Source organism: Leuciscus leuciscus (genome assembly GCF_965113295.1).
Source record: "Leuciscus leuciscus genome assembly, chromosome: 24".
Classification (NCBI taxonomy): Eukaryota; Metazoa; Chordata; class Actinopteri; order Cypriniformes; family Leuciscidae; genus Leuciscus; species Leuciscus leuciscus.
Window position 1 is genome coordinate 2744954 of NC_138723.1, and position 16489 is coordinate 2761442.

The 16489-nt window shown below is 35.0% G+C and overlaps 1 long non-coding RNA gene across 2 annotated transcripts; it reads left to right on the forward strand.

The window, feature by feature from the left end:
- The first annotated feature begins 9229 nt into the window (after window positions 1–9229).
- Window positions 9230–16263, forward strand: LOC309489443. Of its 2 annotated transcripts, XR_014202415.1 has the most exons (4): window positions 9230–9276; window positions 11758–11822; window positions 13391–13492; window positions 15920–16263. It is a non-coding gene; the product is annotated as an uncharacterized lncRNA (long non-coding RNA). The 2 variants fall into 2 exon arrangements; XR_014202416.1 differs by lacking the exon at window positions 15920–16263 and having other exon boundaries at window positions 13391–14454.
- The last annotated feature ends 226 nt before the right edge of the window (window positions 16264–16489 follow it).

Consider the following 16489-nt stretch of genomic DNA (forward strand, 5'->3'; position numbering starts at 1 on the left):
GTTAATATAATTTAAACGGATGAGTTATAAAAATATTCACCCCCCTCACAGTCGTCATGAAGGGCAATATTAGCTGTGTGTGTGTGTGTGTGATGTATATATATAAAGACCAAAACCCCTTTTAGCACCAGACTGTAAACATGTTTTTCTGCTGTAAAGTTGGACATTTTAACATGCGGGTCTATGGGACTGAGTCTCTTCTGCAGCCGGCCTCTAGTGGCCAGTGGATGAACTGCAGTTTAAGTCACTTCAGTGTTGGATTCAAGAGACCGGACCCATTTAAAGGGGACATATCATGCTAAATCCACCTTTTTAGCCCTTAAATGCATTTTGTTGTATATTTTGAGTGTTTAGAAGTACAGAAAAGTTGAAATTAGTCTCTCCAGGTGCTTTGTTGAGATCTTCATATTCTGTTTTGGTCATATTTTGCAACCTGTTCCGATTTTTCTATTCTCTATTACGTTTTTTGAACAATGACGTCACAGTATCTGCAGCGGAACTGCCAAATAAGGACATCAACTCCCGGCCCAACACTTCGAACAATCCGCCATTTTTATTTCTCGCTGTGATTTTGTAGTCCAAGCTCAAGGATGCAGAAGTTACGAGAGAGTAAGTCAAAATGTTCGGATGTTGGATGTAGTAACCCACACGCTTCATTACACCGTCTCCCAGCATCAGAACCTCTTCGAAGTGCCTGGTTGAGTTTTATTTTTCATGGAAATGTACCCACATCTGTGGGTAAAGTAATTTTTGTGTGCACGAAGCACTTCAAGGATAACTACTTCAGCAACAACAGGGTTTTTCCTGCATTGAACTTGTTTTAGCGCCCGTCAAACCGATTTTTTGTCCCGCCAAAGTCTTATTTGATCGGTGAGTAATGTAGATGAGCTGCCGCGCTTGTGACAGGGCGCTTGTTTAACTGAAAGAACGAGCAGAGACAGAGAGAGAGCCCCGGTCGTGCGCGCGAAAGTGTAAACAAGACTTCACCGTCTCCAAACTAAGCGCTGTCTTGCTCTCTCTCCCTTGCACATATTAATCAAAATAAATCGACACGGTGGTAAAAGGTCGGAAGACCAAAGTTTCATGTGGAGCATTCGGAGATATTTTTTTCCTGAATTACCATGTGAATTGTGCTAAATAAGTTGCCTTATCTTTTCTGAAAAGCGTTCCGGGCATTAAGCTGACATAAAACAACACTTCAATAAAACGAAAAAACTATCCAATGATGAAATGTTTTCTGTATTGACACAAATCTTGGATGTCCAAAAGTTTCTGTGCCGCTAGATAATCGTATCTCTGCTATCAAACTACAAAAATGGCCGAACGGGGTGGAGTTGAACCGAGTGTCACCTCTGCAACCTGGAGAGGGGGCGGGGTATTAACCCCCTGGGGTCGGCTGTATCGCCGGCGATACCAGCTCGCTTTTTTTTTATCAGTTCAAAAGAGATTCATTTTGCTCTGTTGACTTTGATATTACAAACAAGTTTCATACATCAATCGATTCAGTTAAATGTGTATTATTTTTGTGTATACTCACAATAAAAACAAAGTGTTGTGCTTTTTGCTAAATAAAGAAAAATAAACACGAAGCGAGTTCTGCCTTCTCTCTGCCAGTGAAGTCCATTCTGAAACGCGTCCGAAAATGAACAATAACTCAGCGAATACTCAGTCAAACAGGCACACAGACACAGGCATGAAGCTTGAATTATCTTCTTTTAAATGAAGTAATTTATACATAAAAAAAATATGATCTGTTTATGTAATATTTATGAAAAGAGAGAGATGTCAGTCGTTCTCATCTCAGCTCATTACGTTTTAATCTGCCCCGCCCACGGAGAGCGCGCGCTATTCAAACGCAAATGACTGAGACGATCCCATACAAACTGTGAACGCCCACATATCAGCTCGAGAAAACACATCAAGTTTATTCAGATCATTGCACTTGTTTACACTGTCTCGCTAGCCTGACTACGTCAGACTTCGTACTTCCGCTCAATTTCATTTCGCTTCTGTACTCAGTCTGAGACAGCGTCATAGCTTTCCGTTTTCCACCGGCCTGAAAACAGCCGGGCCAATCAATGAACAGAGGGCGGGCTGAGAGCCGTGACGTAGACGCTGATTGTACCGTGGATGCATAGATTTACTTCACATAATCTGCAAAAGTCGTTCACAGCCATGTTCACTCCGGTGTTTCGCTCGATGGTTTTTGTTTTCGCATTATACGTGTGTTTACAGTGGAAGTTAGATGCGGCTGAGCATGCGCATAACACACGCCATAACCAAACGTTATGTGATTGGCTTACGGGTAACCAATGATTTTAAACTTCAGACAAGCGCCCCCCCGCACAAGAGAAAACACTTCTCTATTATGCCATTCCAGACTCTGTCTACGAAGCAAAGCGAAGTAGCAGAGTTTGGTATTACCAGGCTACTGTCTCGCAGCGCTGTGAGGAATAATAATAATGGAAAACGTACCTCAAAAGTGCTGGTATTTCGAGGAGCAACGGATGGAATACTGTAGTAAGTTTTTTTTCATTCTCAAGTAAATCGCGTTTCTGTGTGAATGAATGAACGAAAGAGATGCGCTGTTTACCACAACTCGCAAAAATAAAATTATTCCTTATAATAAAAACGAAAGACCTATGTTACAGACAAATGAAAGACAACATTTCGTTGATTAGTTTTGGATAGATTACAAATTTTTACTGTAAAATATCTGCCACCTCAAATAAGCTTTTGTTTGCCAATTTTTGCTAATATGTTAAATATAGTATGTTTTGTCAATGTAGGCTATATTCGAAGTAATGAATCCTTAACTTTGAAATATGTATGATAAAATGTATACTTTAGTTTTTACAAAGAAAGATTACACTTCAATTGTTGTTGTAATTGTAACCTTTTTAATAAAAAATATATATTTACAAGGTAGATGTAAACAAATTTTAAAAGGTAAATATAAGCTTTTTCTTTAAATAATTTTTATTGTGTTTTATTATTGACAAATTTGGGGAGAGGATACATATTCCAAAACTGAAAATACAGTATGAGAATTAACTGCACAATTACTAGACATGTTTTCCTTGGATATTATACAATTTGCAAGCAAAATTTGTGAATAAAAAATTAATTAAAAAATTGACATGCTTCCAACTGTGTATATATATATATATATATATATATATATATATATTGCTCTTGCATTCTTTCTTGTGGCTATAGGTGACACACCTGAATGAATGGCTCATTAAGTATACGGGCCCTATTGTCTCCTCAGGTGTGAACCACTACATATGCATGATGCTGTTGAATTGTTGACGCCCCTCGCGCATATTGTCTTTACAAACAAAAAGTGTTTTACAAGATTTAAATCAATGTATTGTGTTATGTGAATGATAAGAGCAGGATGATTTTCACATCATTTTGAAGAAAAAACTCTAGGCAACGACATCCATTAGTCAAAAGTCTTATTGTCACATATTTAGTATGTGTTTTGTGGCCTTATTTCAGAAACTTTCGTTTTTAGTTATTTCAATAACCATGCATAAACATTATTCTCTCAAAAATACAAACATGTACATGCATGTTGCTCACATATTATGGTAGCCCTGTTTGTGCTAAATAGAGTGTAATTATACCTTTGCCATTAATATGTTTATAAGCAACTGAAAAAAGCACATATGTCAGCCCAGCTAGCAGGGAACGTTCTCAGAACTTTCGCTAACATTCCCTACAAGTTTGGTTAATGTTCTAAAGAAAACATTTGAATGTAATGTTTACCGAACATTTTAAGGATGTTTTCTCATTTAAAATTTTTTTCCTATAACGTTATATGAAAACTAAGATATAACATTTTAACTGCAACATTCAAAAGATGTTTTGGGAATGTTTCTGAAGTAACAAGTTGTACTATGATCTCAAAATATCATTGTCCCTATGTTTCATTATAACAAAAGAAAAACGTTCTCTCTGTCACGTTAGGAAAATGTTTTGAGGATATCATTGAGAGATGAGATGTTTAATGTTCTTTATAAAACGTTCTTCTAATGTTACAAATTAACAAAATTATAACATTTTATTTGCAACATTTTGAGAATATTTTGGGAATGTTGTTAAAGTTAAAGTTTGTACAATGATCTCAAAATAACATTGTCCCAATGTTTCATTATAACAAAAGAAGAACGTTCTTTCTGTCACGTTAGGAAAATGTTTTGAGGATATCATTGAGAGATGAGATGTTTATTGTTCTTTATAAAACGTTCTTTTAATGTGACGAGTTAACAAAATTATAACTTTTTATTTGCAACATTTTGAGAATATTTTGGGAATGTTGTTAAAGTTAATGTTTGTACAATGATCTCAAAATAACATTGTCCCAATGTTTCATGATAACAAAAGAAGACCATTCTTCTTGCAACATTTTGAGCATATTTTGGGAATGTTGCTAAAGTTAAATTTTGTACAATTATCTCAATATAACATTGTCCCAATGTTTCATGATAACAAAAGAAGGACATTCTACTTGCAACATTTTGAGCATATTTTGGGAATGTTGTTAAAGTTAAAGTTTGTACAATGATCTCAAAATAACGTTGTCTTAATGTTTCATCATAACAAAAGAAGAACGTTCTTTCTGTCACGTTAGGAAAATGTTTTGAGGATATCATTGAGAAATGAGATGTTTATTGTTCTTTATAAAACGTTCTTTTAATGTGACAAGTTAACTAAATTAAAACATTTTACTTGCAACATTTTGAGCATATTTTGGGAATGTTGTTAAAGTTAAAGTTTATACAATGATCTCAATATAACATTGTCCCAATGTTTCATGATAACAAAAGAAGAACGTTCTTTCTGTCACGTTAGGAAAATGTTTTGAGGATATCATTGAGAGATGAGATGTTTATTGTTCTTTATAAAACGTTCTTTTAATGTGACGAGTTAACAAAATTATAACTTTTTATTTGCAACATTTTGAGAATATTTTGGGAATGTTGTTAAAGTTAATGTTTGTACAATGATCTCAAAATAACATTGTCCCAATGTTTCATGATAACAAAAGAAGAACATTCTTCTTGCAACATTTTGAGCATATTTTGGGAATGTTGTTAAAGTTAAAGTTTGTACAATGATCTCAATATAACATTGTCCCAATGTTTCATGATAACAAAAGAAGGACATTCTACTTGCAACATTTTGAGCATATTTTGGGAATGTTGTTAAAGTTAAAGTTTGTACAATGATCTCAATATAACATTGTCCCAATGTTTCATGATAACAAAAGAAGGACATTCTACTTGCAACATTTTGAGCATATTTTGGGAATGTTGTTAAAGTTAAAGTTTGTACAATGATCTCAATATAACATTGTCCCAATGTTTCATGATAACAAAAGAAGAACGTTCTTTCTGTCACGTTAGGAAAATGTTTTGAGGATATCATTGAGAGATGAGATGTTTATTGTTCTTTATAAAACGTTCTTTTAATGTGACGAGTTAACAAAATTATAACTTTTTATTTGCAACATTTTGAGAATATTTTGGGAATGTTGTTAAAGTTAATGTTTGTTGTACAATGATCTCAATATAACATTGTCCCAATGTTTCATGATAACAAAAGAAGAACGTTCTTTCTGTCACGTTAGGAAAATGTTTTGAGGATATCATTGAGAGATGAGATGTTTATTGTTCTTTATAAAACGTTCTTTTAATGTGACGAGTTAACAAAATTATAACTTTTTATTTGCAACATTTTGAGAATATTTTGGGAATGTTGTTAAAGTTAATGTTTGTACAATGATCTCAAAATAACATTGTCCCAATGTTTCATGATAACAAAAGAAGAACATTCTTCTTGCAACATTTTGAGCATATTTTGGGAATGTTGCTAAAGTTAAATTTTGTACAATGATCTCAAAATATCATTGTCCCTATGTTTCATTATAACAAAAGAAAAACATTCTCTCTGTCACGTTAGGAAAACGTTTTGAGGATATCATTGAGAGATGAGATGTTTAATGTTCTTTATAAAACGTTCTTCTAATGTTACGAGTTAACAAAATTATAACATTTTACTTGCAACATTTTGAGCATATTTTGGGAATGTTGTTAAAGTTAATGTTTGTACAATGATCTCAAAATAACGTTGTCTTAATGTTTTGTCATAACAAAAGAAGAACGTTCTCTCTGTCACGTTAGGAAAATGTTTTGAGGATATTATTGAGAGATGAGATGTTGAATGTTCTTTATAAAATGTTCTTCTAATGTGATGAGTTAACACAATTAGAACATTTTACTTGCAACATTTTGAGCATATTTTGGGAATGTTGTTAAAGTTAAAGTTTGTACAATGATCTCAAAATAACATTGTCCCAATGTTTCATGATAACAAAAGAAGAACATTCTATTTGCAACATTTTGAGCATATTTTGGGAATGTTGTTAAAGTTAAAGTTTGTACAATGATCTCAATATAACATTGTCCCAATGTTTCATGATAACAAAAGAAGAACATTCTACTTGCAACATTTTGAGCATATTTTGGGAATGTTGCTTAAGTTAAAGTTTGTACAATGATCTCAATATAACATTGTCCCAATGTTTCATAAAAACAAAAGAAGAACATTCTCTCTGTCACATTAGGAAAATGTTTTGAGGATATCATTGAGAGATGAGATGTTGAATGTTCTTTATAAAACGTTCTTGTAATGTTATGTGTTAACACAATTAGAACATTTTACTTGCAACATTTTGAGGATGTTTTGAGGATGTTGTTGAGATAACAGATTATATAATGTTCTCAGTAAAACATTGGCACAATGTTCCATAATAACAGAGGAGGAACATTATCAAAACAACGTTCGTAAAATGTTTTGAGGATATCACTGAGACCTGAGATGATGAGTGTTTAAAAAAAAAAACGTTCTTGTAATGTGACGTGTTAACAAAACTAGAACATTTCAAATGTAACATTTAGCAATCAAACTACACAATTATTGTTAAATTGAGCTTGCTGGTCAGACAGCAGGCCAACAGGGTTCACGATGGAACATATGGTGCGTTTAAGTCCTCCTGGGAAGTTTGTATTCATGAGGTTTTACAATTTTTTTTAATGTTTTATATTAATGAAGCCACTGTAAACTTTATCATCACATATTATATTGTTATATTATAATGCTATCATATTTTGTGCAGGCATAAGCTTACTTCATTGTTACTGCTGAATACCTAAGTATAGTGGTATCCCACAATGTTTCTCACTTACACACCCCTAACTCTTCAAGATCGGGGTTAAAGAAAATCCTGAGCTTCCTACTCATATTCTCATCATTGTGGTGGCGTTCAACTTGTAAATACGATCTTTATGACATGGCTTGAATGCACCAATAGCTCTAGCTTAATTAGGGACAATCCATACAAACACTCTTTGCTAAAATACATTACAGACTGTCACAGTGAGAAGTTATTCGTCCTGTATCAACGCTAAAGGCCTAACCACAACACCTTGGAGTATCCATGCTGTTAAATAAAAGTCTGTAGACAAGGGTTAGGGTTAGAGTTAGGGTTAACCTTAACCCTTAATTTCTAACCCAGACCCGGTTTCACAGAGTTTAGATTAAGCCAGGATTAGGCCTTAGTGCATTTAATTAGCTTTTAAAAATGTGCCAAAGAAAAAAGAAAAAAGAAACATTACTGGTGTGCATCTTGAGTAATGGCTCAAAATAATGGCACTGACATATTGTAAGACATGTCAGTGCAAGTTGCTTTCAGGTAAAACAGATCAAACGTGCATTTTAGTCTGGGACTACGGGCTTAAACCTTGCCTGTGAAACCCGGGGTATATGTTGCAACTTGTATAGAATTATGCCAATGTTAGCAAAGTGTTGTGTTGGACAGAGGATTAACCCTAAACCAACAGGTTGTGTAACAGTGCCACACAGGGTGAAAAGCAAGTTGACATTATTAGGCATAAGAGTGTTTCTAAAGGAAAGGTCAATATTTTGTTAAAGTGCAAAAGTATCATTATGGGTCACATGAATGTAACTCTAATGTCACCATGACACCAATCCATTAGTTTTTCATGTAGGTAGGTATACAGAATTGTATATGAATAGCCTACATATGCAATGTTTGCTCTGTTTAATATATAATATGTTTGCTCTTTTAAACTGCTGTTTGGCAGAGCAGTGGTAAATATAATTTTGTTATATATGGTATATATTATTTATGTTATTTATTATTATTATTTATATGCTATTGTAAGTTTTTTTTTTTTTATCATGCACTGCAATGAAGACACCATTTAACCAATTGATTAAATATAACAGCCAGCTTACAAATACAACTAAATAAATAGCACGTGCACGTTTTTTTCATATTCTTTCTTTTAAAACATGTCATCTTTTCCTGTAATTGCAATGTTACCACATTATTGGCTGTCTCTTCGAGTTGTTTTGAGCATGATTGGTTATTCAGACTGTCATCCAGGAATCTGGCCAATGGCAGCTATGCGCGCCTTTTACTGGTCAAGTTTGAATATTCGTCTGTTAGAGTGAGTGAGTGAGTGAGTGTGTGTGTGTGTGTGTGTGTGTGTGTGTGTGTGTGTGTGTGTGTGCGCTGCTGCTGCTCGGGATCTTCAGTACTAGCCTCCTTCGGTTCTGTGGCTTTTACATTGTTTAAAACATGGATTATTTTGCATCGTACTGTTACATTTTTATTTTGAGCGAGTTGCGGGATGTAAATGGACAACGAATTTTAACAACGTACGTGTAACGGACATATTGCAATCTGCGGAAGGTAAATAACTTTTTTTTATATAAAAATACATTCTGCTACATCAAAATATAGTGTGTTAAATTGAGAAGCTAATTTTAAATGCGATTAGAGCAATATCGACATTATGTCAATGTTTCAGGCTAAGCATGTGTAAATATTGTCAGCTAACTTAGTTTTTGATAAAAAATAAATAAAATAGGAGCTTCACAATGAGTGAACTGAGAACATTGTGTCTTTATACAGAGAGGAACTCGAACCACACTATGAAAACTAGGCTTTTGAATATTGTTGATCGCGGGATATCGGCCTACCGTCAAAATGATGAGTCATCATCATAAATAATAGGCTATGTTTTTGAGCTGGTGAGTAAAATTTTGCAAGCTTTTGCAAATGTCTCTTTTAGTAAGTAAATACAAATAGCTAATAATATTGCTGTATGTGTGTGTTTCCCATTATCCAGGAATTTGGGGAATAAATATTATCCAGCCACACGATCTTCAGTTGCGGTGAGTATTGTCATAGTAAAATACACGTGAAATAGAGGCAGAACATGTAAACTCTGCTCAAAGACACACTGGTCCAAACCCTCCAGACAATATTTTACCTGTCTTCTTGATATGAGTTTACGGGCCTAGCTGACCCAAACATAAATGTCCTTTCAAAATGAAATTATTTTCAAACCTGTATGACTTGCTTCTGTGAAACACAAGAATGTTGGGAATAAAACAACATTGGAACCCATTTTATGGAAAAAAACAAAACAGAGAAGTCATTTCTCAAGATATCTTAATTAAGGTTATACAAAATAAATTCATACAGTTTTGGAACAACATGGAGTACCGGTAAATAACGAGAGAACTTTTTAGGACATGTTCCCAGGGTCCTTTGCTAAATTAACCATGATTTTTATTATAGTAAAGTGTAGAAACAATGTTTTTATGGTGGATTGATTACAATAATTTATTACCATTTAGTTAGTGTAGCAAAACCATGGTTAATGTTAGTAAGGGTTCTCCAGATTTATATAGCCTAACACTTAAGGAAAACATAAAAAATGGTCCTATGTCACCCAGGTCAATAGTCTGTTAACACACATTAACATTGTCCCAATGTTTCATGATAACAAAAGAAGAACATTCTACTTGCAACATTTTGAGGATATTTTGGGAATGTTGTTAAAGTTAAAGTTTGTACAATGATCTCAATATAACATTGTCCCATGTTTCATGATAACAAAAGAAGAACATTCTACTTGCAACATTTTGAGCATATTTTGGGAATGTTCCTAAAGTTAAAGTTGTACAATGATCTCAATATAACATTGTCCCAATGTTTCATAAAAACAAAAGAAGAACATTCTCTCTGTCACATTAGGAAAATGTTTTGAGGATATCATTGAGAGATGAGATGTTGAATGTTCTTTATAAAACGTTTTTCTAATGTGACGAGTTAAAGGGATAGTTCAGGATTTTAGACATGAATCTCTATAGCTTCCCCATAAGCAGTGTGATGCATTGACCATGACTTACCCCCGACAGCGTCCTGTGAGCCGAGCTCCGGTCCAGTTTTGGTCAAGATGAAATTAGTCCGGCAAGATTGCTGGGGTCACGGCAATAAAGCTTTTTTCTTCTCAAATCAATATGTGTTCAAAAGAGTGATATATTTGCGTCACTAAAACGTTGTCTATGGAGAGGTCAGACCTCGTAATGGCTTGGCACTATTTTCTCCCCTGTCATATCACTGCGCGCTGACGCTACCTACAGCCAGCTGCGAGCTGCGCAGGCGCACACCACTTTTCCAGTTGTTCGGCAGTGTTTACAGCAGTGTTTACGTGCTCAGAACAGCTACACGAACGAGCTAACATAGCTACTCACCAAGAGCGATCAGTTTGTACAAGCTTTGTAGAAAATGGTGCGGACTTGTGACTATCCGGACTGTACAAACAAAGATGTGGCGCTTTCTCCTCACACATTTCAAAGATTTCCTGTGGCAGATGTTGCTCTGAGGCGACTTTGGCTCATTGCTCTGGGCTTCAATGTGAACACCAAACTGGCGAAGATAAAGAAGATATCCTTTTGGCTGTGTGTCGAAGTCAATGTTGTCATCGTCGCTGCTGTAGTCAGACATGTTATCGTTCTCTTTACGAGCTGTAAACAAAGTTACACGTGCGCGGCTCCCAGCTGGCTGTAGGTAGCGGCAGCGCGCAGTGATATGACGGGGAAGAAAATAGTGCCAAGCCATTACGAGGTCTGACCTCTCCATAGACAGCGGTTTTGTGCTGCAAATATATCACTCTTTTGAACACATATTGATTTGAGAAGAAAAAAACTTTATTGCCGTGACCCCAGCAAACTTGCCGTAATAATTTCATCTTGACCAAAACTGGACCGGAGCTCGGCTCACAGGACGCTGTCGGGGGTAAGTCATGGTCAATGCACCACACTGTTTATGGGGAAGCTATAGAGATTCATGTCTAAAATCCTGAACTATCCCTTTAACACAATTAGAACATTTTACTTGCAACATTTTGAAAATTTTTTAATAAATCTCAGCATATAGGAGCTTTACAATGAGTGAACTGAGAACATTGTGTCTTTATACATAACATAAATGTCCTTTCAAAATGAAATTATTTTCAAACCTGTATGACTTGCTTCTGTGAAACACAAGAATGTTGGTAATAAAACAACATTGGAACCCGTTTTATGGAAAAAAACAAGAGAACTTTTTAGGACATGTCCCAGGGTCCTTTGCTAAATTAACCATGGTTTTTATTATAGTAAAGTGTAGAAACAATGTTTTTATGGTGGATTGATTACAATAATTTATTACCATTTAGTTAGTGTAGCAAAACCATGGTTAATGTTAGAAAGGGTTCTCCAGATTTATATAGCCTAACACTTAAGGAAAACATAAAAAATGGTCCTATGTCACCCAGATCAATAGTCTGTTAACACACATTAACACACTTTTTAAATTTTCTTAAGATCAAGCATTGGAACAATGTTCACGGAGCAGAACAGGCACCAACAGAGAAACAAGTCCATCACTAGTAAGTATCCACTGCATTTTATAAAACCGTAGTCAATTTTAAAGGCACAATGCACTCCAAAATAAAAATGATCTCTTTTTTTCTCCCTCGTGCCAGATTTATATCTGACTTTCTTTCCACAGAGATTTTTAGAAAAAATTATCATTAAAGAGAATCATATAAAGAGAAATGTGGGAGGAGCTTGAATTTATTGCCTAGCCCTGTTTGTTTGAACCGCGAGAGCCATCAAAGCTTATGCTACTCCTACGTCATACATCGACAAGAGCCTTTTATAGTCTACACGTCGGACGCAAGCAACTTGCAGTTTTGCCCCCACCAACAACGCATAGTATTGCATACAATGGTGTGTCGCGTATCAAAAACTGGGACGACACATTTTGCTACGCATAGATGGATAATGGCGGCCGAAGTGTAGCGATGCGTAGCCTTGCAGGCGCTTATGCGTATCGATGCGTTGACTATGTAACTCTTTTGGCGTAATTTGACTTGCATATGGATGTCTGCTGGAAGCTAGTTATTTAAGTCGATAAAGTTATAAATATGGTAGGGCTGGGGGAATTAACACATTAATCTTTGCGATTAATTTGAGATGCATAACGAGTAAAAAAAAAAAAACGCAATTAACGCAGCACTTTTTTTGCCTCGTTTTAATGACTTCCTGTTGCGGAAAAGGCTGCAAAATATGCCGTCCCGCCCCGCCGTGTTCGGCGATCAGGTTTTATTCTCACGCAGCTTTCATGAGCGGGTCTTTTTCGCGCCGCGCTCTCCATTCCGTGTGTGTGTGTCGGCGCATTGACACACACACACAACACTGAGCAAACATTGAGCTCTTTGCTCAATGTTCTGCTCCGTGTTTGCGCTGCGTGTTCTGCTCTGTCGTTAACGGCCCAAACGCTCCAATCATGTACCGATTATGCACTGGAAAAGCAAAGTCAAATAACGTGAATTTTCTCAATAGTAGACTTCTGTGAAATAGCCCTACTGAGCTGGTATAGTCATGCTGGCAACAATGGTAGAATTACCTGCTCTGCATGCTCTTGTAATAATAGCTTTGTAGGACTATGTTTTATTTTGATAATTAGTAAAAAAAAAATTATAATAAATTGTTAAATTGATTATGTTGATTGATTATTGAAAAATAATAATATATTTATATATTGATGTTTAATATTATTTTAATACAGGGCTATTTTCTGTTCCTTTTTTCCTGTGTTGTTTAATTAGGTTATTCTAAGTTTAAATATTGATGATTACAAGCTTGGGGGAAATGCAATTAATTGCATTTAATTACAGCAAATTGTGTAAATAATCAGTTACTTTTTTTTAATCGATTCCCAGCCCTAAAATATGGATATGTTTCTTACATGAATGCATCACTTCGCTTCACCTTTCGCCTTTATTAACCTGCCAGAGCCGTGTGGAGTACTTTTATCATGGATGGATGCATTTTTATGGACTTGTCAAAAAAATCCCACAGGGAGCTACAGAATAAGAAATCTTTGAAGTCCACTTTTTTACTGTCTGTTTCCATCAGTAAAATTACAGTTTTTTTTGTTTTTTTTTCTCAGAATTGTGAGGCAGGAACACACAATTGCAAGAAAATATCAGAATTGTGAGCTGTCTTTTTTACTCCCCTCAGAATTCACCCTTCGAGGGAGTTTGATTGACAGGTATTTATTTTTTACATTTCTATTTTACAAAAATTATTTTTTTTTCTACAAAAATTACACAAATTAAACGTTGAGACTTTGTTTCATATCAAAAGTAACCTGCTCTGTCTTGTCTCGGCGTTTAGACGTTTCAGCGTTTTTTCTTTGATCCGCAATGTATTTTTCATTGCGTGACAACATGATGTGTGGCGTGAGAGCACCATGGCTTGTTGGACATAGCAACAGTAACTAAAGGGGGCGGGTCTTTGCAAATTGCATTAACCATGGCTGCCTGTTAATTATCACTGGACTACTTCACTCTCGCATCTCCCAAAAGTTTTTTTTTTGTTTGTTTTCTTGATTCCATTTTAATGGTTTAATTAAATTGCTATAACCAATTATTTAAAATGTAATGATTTAAGCAACTTTCTTCAAAGGTTAATCCAAACTTTTATTTGACGGATTGCCGTGTAGACCTTTGAGTCTCTCTGTGTTTTATGATATGATGATAGTTTTTCTCAAATGAAGCTAAAATGCTGCTGAAGTGACTCTCAGAGCGGCTGTACACACTAAAAAAAAATGGTTCTTCAGCGGTTCTTCAGGGGTTCTTTGCGGTGGTTAAGGTCCTATATAGCACCACTACCATTTAAAGAACCTGTTAAGCCCAGTTTGGTTCTTCAGCGGTTCTTTAGCGGTTCTTTGGGGTGGTTAAGGTGCTATATGGCACCATTACCATACAAAAAAACCTGTTAAGCACCTACAGTTATTTAAAGGCTCTCTTAGTCTCTTAGTTTAGTTGGTGATAAGATTAGAAAAACGACATTAAAATATAGTGATTTTCCTGAATACAAGTCCCGCCTATATATATTCCAGGGCCCCCACACAAGACTTTTTGACCACAGAAAAAATTTGTGTGGATGTGAAGTCAGATATATAGCCTACTGAAATTATGTCACAAACTTCAATAAAAAGCTATATTCATATATTAACTGCTTTTTGTTATTTGTGTAGGCCTAGTCAAATAATTAGGCTAAACAAATGAGTGACGAGAGAAGTTATGTTTAAAAACTTGTTTAAATTTATACTTACACAATTTGAAAATGTGTCAAGAACTTGTTGTTGAATTCTGTCATTTTGAAAGTAAAAAAAAAAAAATCATAATAAATAAATATATAATTAAATAAAAACGTACGCGCTGATTAGTGTGCACTGTGCATGTCAGGTGCACGTGAGCCTCAAAGAAAATTAAGTGCCATATAGTACCAAAAGAGGTTCCCCTATTATTACGAGCCAAAGAACCACTGTTGGGTACTGTTGAGCACCATTTTTGTTGAAGCAATTATAAACAACCAAGGTGCTATATGGCACCTCTTATGGTTCTACATAGCACCATTTGACAAAGGTGCTGTATAGCACCTTTAAAGATAGGTGCTATATGGCACTTAAAGTGGTTCCCCTATGATTACAAGCCAATGAACCACTTTTAGTGCTATTTAGCACCATTTTTGTTTAGAGTGTATGAAGTGCGTTAATGTGCTCATATAGAAAAGACAGCAAAAACAAAATAAGCCAGAATTGCTTTTTTTTCTCAGGTTTTACTAATTTATCCTGTGATTCTGACTTTCAAACAGCCAATTGCGAGTTTATATCTCGCACTTCTGAGAAAAAAAAGTTTGAATTGTGAGTCGCAATTACCTTTTTTAAAAATTGTATTCCATGGCGGAAACAAGCTTTCATATGCACAGACAGTAGCTCACATTTAACGTGCAGATTGTGCGCACACAGAAACCTACTGGAGCACAGAAAGTTAGTGTCAACACTGTGCTGTGATTTCTCAATAAGAAACTGCGTAGAAACAGAAGTTATAGCACATATTTTTTTCTGCTTTTGAAGTAACTAAAACTTACAGCTTAGCTAATAGCAAAGAGACGATACACAGGTATGATTAAATCACACTAGAAATTGTTCCATCGCCAATGCATTCAAATGCAGTTCTACTTTATCTGTATCTGATTTAAAACAAGCAGAAATCTGTAAGAAATGTAACAATCCATAGACAATATAACTGATGAAAATGAGCTGTTCGTGAGCAGAGCAGTGCAAAAGCCTCGTGGGCAGTGCTGTGACATGCTGCAGCTGTGCTCAAGGCGACCTGAGTTCGAGGTTCACACTTCTCAAGCCAAGTTTTTAGTTTGTAAAAATAATTTAGCCTCTAGTTGTGTTATTAGCATGTATGGATTAAGTATAGGTTTTAAATTACAAAAACAAAATAGATACTCATAAGGTATCATATTTATACTTTTAAATAAACTAATCTAATTAATTTCTGATTAATAATTAGGCTGGCTAATTTTGAAAGTTTTCAAAGTCAATATTGCTTGTGATCTTAATATGTAATATGTATTTGTATTATTTTTGTTTACACTGTTGCATGATCTTCTTTTATAGGCTATGAGGAAAAACTCTACCATGCACACAGAGAATGGAGCTTAATTCTGCTAACTGGGAGAGCAGCTGAAAAACAAGAAGAGAAGAACAGTAGAACACCTATTAATGCAGATGACTTTATTCTTTTTCTGCAAGAACAAAGACAAGCAAATACTGATGATGAGCGCTCTGAGCAAACAGCAGTCAAGACGTGTGATTGCACATTGGACTTTACTGAGTTCTTCATGCAATGTTGGGCATCTACTGTACGCAGAACTTCTAATAATTTATGTGGATGCCATTCATAATCCTGTTAGATTTTTGTTTTATTTTAGAGATTAATAAAATTGTATGTTTTAACAATGTTATAGCTAAGCATTTTTTATGTTTAAGAGAACATTTTGGGAACAAAAATAAAAACACCCCCTGAAAACTTTCTAAGAACGTTAGAGAATAATGTTGTAAGAATGTTACACCTAAACATTTTAATAATATTTTTAAATAATGTTATCCAAACATTTAAAAGAACATTCTGGGAACAAAAATAAAACTATCCGCTTACAACATTATAAGAACGTTAGAGAATAATGT